Source organism: Polyodon spathula, chromosome 5 (genome assembly GCF_017654505.1).
Source record: "Polyodon spathula isolate WHYD16114869_AA chromosome 5, ASM1765450v1, whole genome shotgun sequence".
Lineage (NCBI taxonomy): Eukaryota > Metazoa > Chordata > Actinopteri > Acipenseriformes > Polyodontidae > Polyodon > Polyodon spathula.
The window spans coordinates 41,103,081-41,113,956 of record NC_054538.1 but is presented as its reverse complement, the minus strand read 5'-3'; positions in this window follow the sequence as shown (position 1 = coordinate 41,113,956).

Here is a 10,876-nt window from a genome sequence, read left to right as displayed (position 1 = left end):
ATAGGAACTCTACTCAATATGGTCCGTTATCATTTAGCAGTGTTTGATTTGAAGGAAGGATAAAGACTGTATTCACCAGCAGGTTAGTTGTTTTATGAATATTTATAAATCAAGCTGTTTTATTGAATTGATGAGTTTATCATTTAGATTTTGGAAAGCACAACCTTTCTCACAGCTAAAGGGTATTTACATCTATATGTAATTGGTGTAATGAATTACATTAATTAAAAATAGAAAACATCATTAGAAAACATTCAGTTCATTATAAAGCAAGCCTGTTTTATTTTCTTGTACAATAATATGTTTTAAACTTGAGAAATATTTTCTCATATCATGCAGTGGAATAGGTCCTACACACACCTCTACTATGCAAATATGTTAAGCCTGATTTACTAGTACAATATATATTTAAAATGTAATTAATCATTGAGGTTACAAGGGCAAACCATGAGTTTAATGGATACAGTGAAACAAGCTTGTTTCAGACTAAATATCGAGGTGTATTATAAGACTTGTCTCCTGATAAGAAACAGAAATGAAAAACTGTGCCTTTAATTAAAATGTGACATATGATATATATGATATATATATATATATATATATATAGTAGCGATCTTGGTTAAGCAATCCACACACAGGCGAAGGGTGGGTGTGAACCCTGGACCTCTCGCATTAAAGCATAGCACCGTTACCGCTGTACAAAAGAGCCAGCTCCTATGTCCCTGTGTAATAACGTCACCTACCAGCCCTGCTTCTGCCTACTCCTGTGCACGCTACAATATATTGGTACTGTTTTGTGTAGCCTTTGCTTTATGTTTATACATTTATATTTAATAAAAAAAAAAAAAGTAATAGACAATTACATAAAAAATACAGACAGCTGTAAATGTTTTACATATGTGTCATTCTGAAACTGAAGTTTGGTTTCTACAGCTGCTATCAGAAAGAATTCAGATCATAGTCCAATTTGAATTACTAGGTTTGGATTAGCGAGTCTAATATAGATCAATAAAACAAAGTGTAGACATTTGTATTCTATATTTGTTGTCATATAGTACATTTCTTTGAAGTATTTAGAAATAAATGAATACATTAGAAAGGGTAGCTTTTTTGCCTTCTTCCTGCTGTTTGCCTGGAAAAAGCATAATGTAAATCTGGTTATTTGGAGAGTAACTGGTTGATCTGTTCTTTTTACAGTAGCAAACTAGATCCAACAGGTCTTCTGGACTTGTTTAAGCAGTTGTAAGCCTGCTTATTATGATGACTATCGGAAAGCAAAATGCTTTAAAATATAATCGTGTGATTAAACTTTTTGCCAGTTGCCAGCCTTTCTTTGCTGGTAGGCCTATTACTAAGGCTGTCCAGAATAACCCATTGCATTGCACAATAACTTAATTCTGATATTTCACACTTTGGAATAAAGGTAAAAATGTTAATGTCACTAGTGCTCCAGTGCCTATTGCAATATCTTCAGCTTGTGTGTTTTTTTTTTTCACTGTACTGTACATACTTTTAATAACAATTGCAATAAAATCCTGATTTTCCAATCCCCCAGGCTCAAGCTGACAGTTTAATAAAATCACTCAAATGCACCAGGTAAGAGAAATGAACATGACAAGGATTAAAAATGGTCAAAATCTCTTTCTTTTTAGCTTCCCTTCAAATTGGATCATGACCAGATGGTATGCTTTCACTTTTGTTCTGCTCTGCACCAGGCTTACAGTATTTACTGAAACTCTAGAAAGAATGTGTGCTGCATGACGATTCAATACCATAATCCCCTATCATTGGGGTCAAAGGCAGAATATGGCAAAAGAATAACAAGATGTGAGAGAAAAAAGGAATACAGTAGTATTTGTTATTTTTAGTACTATATCTGATGTCTTCAAAGTAGAGGCATGTAAAGGATTGTGCTCAACTAACCAAATCAGAGACGAGGTACAGTCAAAGTAAAACAAATAAATAAAAACAAGTCTCAATAATAATAATAATAATAATAATAATAATAATAATAATACAAACTGCATCCCAGGTCATATAATGCAGTGTACAGTAAATGTAGTATTTTGAAGAAAAAAAGTCTGAAGACTTACCATATGGTATATTTGTGTTTAAACTTTTCTGCATTTTTAGTTAATAGATTTTTTTAAATTTATTTAGATGCTGTCCCTAACATGAACCAACCTATGTTCATGTGAAGTTAAAATTCAAAATGTTATATAGCCTACCCATTATGCAAGAACACAATTAATCGACTAATTAAAATCAGTCAACAAATGTAACACAGTACTTCTCTTTAAAAATATCAATGTGCTGTATGACATATTTTGTTATTAAATGTGACTAAAATGTGCCATCTTTTCTTGTATCTTGATGTAAATGCTAACGAATAAGGTAGCTGTGTTAAAAGTGCTTTTTGAAACACAAATGGACTCCTTTTTATATTTAAGCTCAGCAAGGCTTTTGGTCCATTTATTATTAATTTATGTTTTTTGTTGGTCTTGGAAATTCCTGTAAAAAACAGGCCCATTTAATATTTGTCATTGGTCAATTATGTTCAGAAAAAAAGGTCAAAATGAAAATGTAGTATTATTTAACAGAATTGGCTGTGAAGGAGGGGGTAACTAATTTCATATTGCACACAAAAAGCATACAGCAAGAAATTAAGGGTGAGATTCTCAAAGTTATTTTTTTACAATACTAAAAGTAAAAATGAAAAACTTAAGACAACCTACAAGACCCTCTGTTGTTTTTCTGTTTTTGTAACTTTAATTGTGTTAATGACCATTTGGAATAAAATACATTGAATTCACAAACCATAAGTCACTAGAAAAGTAATTTATTTTTTCATTGTTTTATCTCACAGATTACTATTGAGCATTTTAAAGTTTTTGATGTTATGTATACAGACAGCAACACAATAAGACTGAAACCTACTCAATTATTTGGATATACATGTGTAATGTGTTGTAGCAGTGTTTTGTGGTTCTGGGTACAGTACTGCCATTGTTTTGCTAATATAAAAAAAAGAAAGACTACTATGTGATATGAATTACTGAAATTGTATTATTGGTATAATTATAACATCCACTGATATTAAATATTGCCGTGAAAGGCTCACAGCAGGGAAACCTCTCACTAAAGCCTAATTGACAAGTGTACTCTGTCTTTCATTTCAGCAATATTCCAGCTAGCATTGCTCTTAACTGAATGCAATACCAGTAAATATAGCTAATGCGTTTTCTGTTTTGCAATTCAGAAAAAGATTGTTGAGGAGGCTTATTAATATTATTATTTTAGAAGTACTTTAAACATTTGAATAATTAAGTCTAAAGTATTTTCCCTGAATATTAGGGTTTTGTGCTTATTTTATTTTTATGGAGAGCATTTTTTTATTATTAATAATAATAATAATAATAATAATAATAATAATATAATAATAATAATAATAATAATCCTGTATTTTCTAATTTTATTTTAACCATTCAAAATAGTTAGTCAATCATTTTTAATATGCAAATTTTACTGTAAAGTAACAGACTGCAAATGGTTAAATGAGTAGATTATATGTGATAAATGACAGCTACTTTAAACCCGAGAACCAAAAAGCAGGTCAAGGATTTTTACTGCTGTACGGTTTAATAAAAATCCCTTCATTTACAGGACATCTGTCACAAAGCACATCTTGTATTTATTTTTTCAGCCTCTCAATGACCTACAGATTTCTTGCATGAATGACCAAGAACTATACGGTTAAAATGATCATTATGAGGTAACACTTCCATATGGAAAGGATAATCCCCATAAAGAGAACTAATCTTGCCTTGCCACATATTAAAGATAAATTAGCATATATCCACAAAATCCACATGATCAGGGAGCATTATTCAAATTACAGATAAAAAAAAGAAAGTGGTTCCTGTACTCTGCAGATTTGACACAGATAGCTGGCCATTAGTAAGCAGTATGTTAATGAGCACTGGTAGTACTTGAAGTCCTATGCATGCTATATTATCTTTTGGACATACATATTTACACCTGATAATCACAAATTAAATGAAAACATTTTCAATGCATTTTCTTTTTAATTAATTTTTTAAAGTTGAACAATCATGCAATCAAAGTGACTCATTTTGGGGCTCTTGCTTGTTGGTCTGTCTATGGTGTATGGGCTCTGAGCTATCTGGCTAATGTTTAATGATCAGGTTAGCCGAGCAGCAACAGCATCAGCTGCATTTCTCTTCTTTATACACAGAACCAATCCATTTCAGTCAGTTTTATTCTTTGGATAACCATTTTGTGTAGTTAAAACTCTAAGATGTTATTAAATGCATTTTCAGGAGCATTATAATAATAATCCATGTTTTGCAAGTAATGCCTAATTAGCAATTGTGCTGCTATCTCTCTCTTTTTCTTTTTAAGGGCACACACATTCTTATCACAGTATATCAACTATACTACCTATGAATCAATAGCTGTACATATTATTATTATTCAGTGGGTGTTAGACATGAATAACACTTAGCTTGTCTGCTTACCATCTTAGATGTCCCCACCACTGCTGCATTAGTCAGGCTGTATTTCAGGTGGTATAAAATTGAATACTATAGCATGAAACAGCAAAGCATCCAACTACAGGTTTTAATGAGGTTTCAAACCAGAAATAAATATTTTGCTCTAAAAGTTGAGAGCTGTATTACTGTATTGGGTTGTTGATGACCAATCAGGGTCAGGAAGTGACAGCCAGACTGGACGTCTAGATTCCAGATGCACCTTTGAAATCGAGTGATGCAAGCTATTTCACTCAATGTTTTTCCTTTTTTATGCAAGTCAGGGTTGTTACAATAGTAGAAAACACCAGTGGAGGCTTTGAGTAAATTGTTGATGCTCAATGCATCAGCGTAGAAAAATACAATATGTTCAAAACTTTTCCACAGCAGTTTATAGAGGTTTGTGTGTGTGTGTGTGTGTGTACAGTCAATTTCTCAGAAAATAGGAGGCACTTTTTTACACAGAGAATTGTGAGGGTCTGGAATCAACTCCCCAGTAATGTTGTTTAAGCTGACACCCTGGGATCCTTCAAGAAGCTGCTTGATGAGATTCTGGGATCAATAAGCTACTAACAACCAAACAAGCAAGATGGGCCGAATGGCCTCCTCTCGTTTGTAAACTTTCTTATGTTCTTATGTTCAGTGTTTAAAAATTAAACACAGAAAACCCTTATTTGAGGCAAGTGTTTATGGATTCATGTTCATGGCCAATACAGATATGCATAGTTCTAGTCTGTTGAATTTCTTTTTCTTTTTTTAACAACAAAGTAGTTTCATGCTTACTCCATCCATCAAACCAGACCTTCACAAAAATGGTGCAATTTACACTTTGGGTTATTGGACCTTAATAAATCTTGCCCAAGCTGAGTGATTGTTGTCCGATGCTTTTATTGTTTTATTCTCAGTTGTTCCATCACTCATTTAATATTCAGAATAATGGAAGTGATACATTCTTGAAAATACTGAATGTATGCCAAAGCTTTTGGAAGCTCATTTTCAAGAGGATTAATGCATTTAAAACTTCCATTAATACAAAGAAATCTGTTTTTTTCAGTATGCAGCACTTCGCATGCTCATGCCAAGCATTTTGTTTATCACATTATCAGCAGAGCTTTAAACTCTGCTTTTTAAAGTTCACTACATATTGTCCTAAATGTTCCTTGTTTGTGATCTTCTGAAAAGCAGTCTCATGTTGTGAACATTGATTATCTCCTTACCTTTAGGAAATAAAAATTCTATGTCAGTATTGAAGTATAGAAACTAAACGTTTCAACTAGAAGTCTTTTTCATTTCACATTGTAAACGACTTCCTATGTTTGTCACTTGAATTTATTAATTTCTAATTTATTTTAATTTCTAAATTTAGCACCAATTAGTATTTTATAGTTATGGATGATGTGTTTGTTAATGGAAACAACCAACTTTTAATAATTTATATTTCAGAAAATGCAGTAAGTCAGTGGAGTTTTCAAGATGTAAAATCCTGGTTTTGTTTATTTCACTTACATCTTTATATATTATATATATATATATATATATATATATATATATATATATATATATATATATATATATATATATATATATACTGCTGTGCAAAAGTCTTAGACATGTTGCATTTTTCTATTTTGATGCATTATGAGCATCAACAATTTACTCAAAGCCTCCACTAGTGTTTTCTATTATTATAACAACATTGACATGCATAAAAAATGAAAATCACTGAGTGAAATAGCTCACAACAGTTGATTTTCAAGGTGTGGTATTCGAAGCATAATTAACAAGTACAGAGAAACCTTATCTGTAATTGACAAACCCAAAAAGCTGTCTAACAAGGATGAGCAATACTTGAAGATAATATCATAAAGGGTATATAAGGACCCTTTTATTTTATTGTGTTACATGATCCCATGTGTTGCTATAGCTGTTTAAGTAAGATGTGTATATTGTTTTAATTTTATTTTTTTTACATCTTGACCACTTTTTAAAACTTTTATATTGCATTCCACTGCCTCCAAGATGTTTTCACGTGGACCTGTATGGACCACTAAAACTACATTTCCCGTCATATGTAACTGAGTGTTCCAGAAATGGGTTTGTCAATTACAGATGATGTTTCTCTGTATACCACACCTTGAAAATCGAGCCTTCTTCTTAGCGTGTGCTGTTCTTGCGCAGCCAAGCAACTGCTGAATCAACAGCTGTGTGTAAAGCACGGAGTCCACCCAGGAAACTTGTCAGCGGGCAGTCCTCCACAACATGAAGCATTGTCTGTTTCTGCCCACGTGAGCAGAGTGGGCTGTCAATGAGGCCCCGGTCATAAAAACACGCTGTACACCAACCATGACCAGTACGATAACGATTGAGTAAAGTCCAATCTTGGCGTGGCAGGTCAAAGCCGGGCGGGCGGTCTGTTGGGTCGGCAATGAGGAATTGGTTGCGAGTGTCGATCTGGAACCACTCCTCTTGCCATTGGGTTGTTGATGACCAGTCAGGGTCAGGAAGTGACAGCCAGACTGGACGTCTAGATTCCAGACGCACATTTGAAATCGAGTGATGCAAGCTATTTCACTCAATGTTTTTCCTTTTTTATGCAAGTCAAGGTTGTTACAATAGTAGAAAACCCTAGTGGAGGCTTTGAGTAAATTGTTGATGCTCATAATGCATCAGCATAGAAAAATATAATATGTCTAAGACTTTTCCACAGCAGTTTATAGATTTGTTTGTGTGTGTGTGTGTGTACAGTCAATTCTCATTAAAACAAACTGGATTGAACATATTTCCTGATACTAGGAATTTTGTTCATGATCCTGGCCAAATATAACAGTTGCTTATTGTAAATTAATTCTTATAATACTGATTCACTTGACACGAATGTCCTGTTTGTGCGAATTATTTTTGGGGACACCCCAAGGAAGAACATTTTTAATTAAATTAATTTCCCTAGTTCAAACAGTTGAATGTAAGGGATATTGGGAAATGTATCAACTTGCATCCAGGTTAGTGCCTCTGTTCTTCATGCATTTGATGATGCATTTCGAGTAGCTATAGTGCTCAGGCATCAAAGCCATTTGCATGAAGCAGCACAAAAAACATGCACTATCCTTGCAGACAAAAATAAAGGTGTTGAAAGTGGTGGACAATGCACTTCATCACCATTCTGAAAGACCAGACTACAATAATACAGGCCTATGAATAGCAAACTGTGGCTGCAAGTCATCAGTGTTTCCGGTTTGCTCAATACCCTGATGTTGAGAATACTTTGCTTTTGTGGTTTAAAAATGTCTGATCAGAATGGGCCATGCAGACTTCAAGTGTTGTTCATTTGCAATGTATAATATTTAAAAGTTAATTTGCAACTGCATTTTCAATAAAAATCTGCATTACTTTTAAATGTATAACGCTTTGCTTTGTCAGTGTTGCTGTAACTTCAATAATTACAGACAACCATTTGGCTTAGGAATCCGAAGATATATATATATATATATATATATATATATATATATATATATATATATATATATATATATATATATATATATATATATACACACATACAGTACCATGAAAAAGTATTTGCCCCCTATCTGATTTTCTGCATTTTTGCATATTTTTGACACTGAATGTTATCAGATCTTCAACCAAAATCTAATATTACATAAAAGGGACTCTGAGTGAACAAATAACGCAAAATTATTTATTAAAGAAAGTTATGCAACACCCAGTGCCCCGAGTGAAAAAGTAATCGCCCCCTTAGGCTCAGTAACTGGTTACGCCACCTTTAGCAACAATAACTGCAACCAAGCGCTTCCTGTAGTTATTGATCAGTTTCTCACAGCGCCGTGGAAGAATGCTGGCCCACTCCTTCATGCAGAACTGCTTCAACTCGGTGAAATTTGTGGGTTTTTGAGCATAAACTGCTCATTTCAGGTCCTGCCACAACATCTTAATGGGGTTTAGGTCTGGACTTTGACTAGGCCATTCCAAAACTTTAAATTTCTTGTTCTTCAACCATTCTGATATAGACTTGCTTGTGTGTTTTGGATCACTGTCGTGCTGAATGACCCAGCTGCGCTTCAGCTTCAGCTCCTGGATGGATGGCCTGACATTCTCCTTTAGAATTCTCTGTTACAGAGCAGAATTCATGGTTCCTTCAATGATGGCAAGTCGTCCAGGTCCTGATGCAGCAAAGCATCCGCAAATCATGATGCTACCACCACCATGCTTGACCGTTGGTATGAGGTTCTTAGTGTGGAATGCAATGTTTGGTGTTCGCCAGACATAAGGGGACCCATGTTGGCCAAGAAGTTCCACTTTAGACTCATCTGTCCATAGAACACTGTTCCAGAACTCTTGAGGATCATCCAGGTGGTTTTTGGCAAACTTGAGACAAACATCCATGTTCTTCTTAGTGAACAGTGGTTTCCGCCTTGCTACTCTGCCATGAGTCCCATTTTTGACCAGTGTCTTTCTGATGGTGGAGTCATGAACACTGACCTTAGCCGAGACGAGAGGCGCCTGCAGATTCCTGGATGTTGTTCTAGGGTTTTTTGTGACTTCCTGGACGGTTTTACGCCTTGCTCTTGGAGAGATTTTGGCAGGATGTCCACTGCTGGGAAGATTCACTACTGTCCCAAACTTTCTCCATTTGGACAATATGGCTCTGACTGTGGTTTCGTGGAGCCCCAGAGCCTTAGAAATGGCTTTGTAACCCTTTCCAGACTGATAGGCATCAACAACTTTTTTTTTCCGGAGTTCTTCAAGGAATTTCTTTAGATCATGGCATGATGTGCTTCTAGAACCTGTGTACTGACAACTTCACTCTGATGGTAAGGGCCAAAGTTAGTGAGATTTATATTGGGCAGGGCTGGCCCAAATCAGGCCTGATTGTTAACCAAAGTATTCAAACAGTTGACCCTAATTATCCCTTTAATTGGGTTAACTGGGGGGGGGGCAATAACTTTCACACCTGAAGATTGCATGTTTGGTTACCTTGCACACCATACAAATGAAAGAAGCACCAAACTTTGGTGTCATTTTTTCTCAGACTCCCTCTATATACTACTACAACCCACAAAAAGATCTGACCAAACTCAATGTGAAAAATGTGCAAAAATGCAGAAAATCAGACAGGGGGTAAATACTTTTTCATGGCACTGTGTATATATATTCACAGGGCGAAGCTGGGACTGGACTGAAAAGGTAATTACTTGGAGAGGTAGTTTGAGGAGGGGCCTCAGGGTATAGGATGGGAAAGGAAAGATAAAACGTGCCCGACCGACAGGAGCTATCTTGGCCAGAGGAGAGAGCACAGCCTCGAAGACTGGCTGTTCAGCAACCTCGGGAACCAAAAACAAATAACATAGATTGGCTCGGCGGAACCCACAACAGGCTCTGCGGAGTGGCGGTCATGTAAGAGGAATAGACTTTTGCTCTGAAGAACCTAGAAACGGAATGAGAGAAGAGGGAGATGGAAATAGAGCCCAGTCTCAGTCTCGGCAGAGGCATGGATGGCGGCGGCCATAGAGGTCGGGGAGTGAGCCTCACACCCTGCAGGGACCCCTGGCTCCCTTCAGAACCCCACACCCATGGTACAAACAATAGTTCACGTGCCAATCCATGACATATATGAAAGGACATACAAGACAAACAAAATGGGTTAGATTTTTTTCTTTCATTTATTTATTTTTTAAAGTTACTTTACAGGACAAAAGAATTGGTAGCATGCCGCACAGTGGAGAGGAACCCCGCCCCCGTTAGTGGGGTAAACCTCTGGTGGGCCCAGCAGATCAGGCAGCCCCCATTCCAGCATGCTAACAATTTTTTGTTGAGCTGCAGCAATATTGGAAATAGATGTGCCTATATAAGATTCTACTGCGGAGGATGACCAGCACACTAGGCTCTCTTAGACGCTGATTAATGTTGGCTTTCACTGCTGAAGTGGTTGCTACAGTTCTAAAGGAGTGAGGAGTATAGAACTGAAGAGAAAGGCCAGCTTTGGAGATGAGAGAGGTGAGGTGAAGTGAGGTGAGTTGAGAACCAGTTTCTTGTAACTACTGCACAGGGGGAGGTGATGAACAGTGGATCCATCATGATGAAAGGCTTCTTGTTGTAGATGTATCTGGACATGGAGGTGTAGAGACATAATGGAGAATTGATCTTCGACAGTTTTATAAATTGACCATGATGAAGCTGATTTGTCTTGGAGATATGGAGCATAATTAGGAAATGAGAACCTGGAACTAAGGAGATGTCGCTGGAACAGATGCCGAGAGAAGGGAAGCTGGAAAGAGATAAAGCAGTGAAGCACATGATTTCCATAAGGA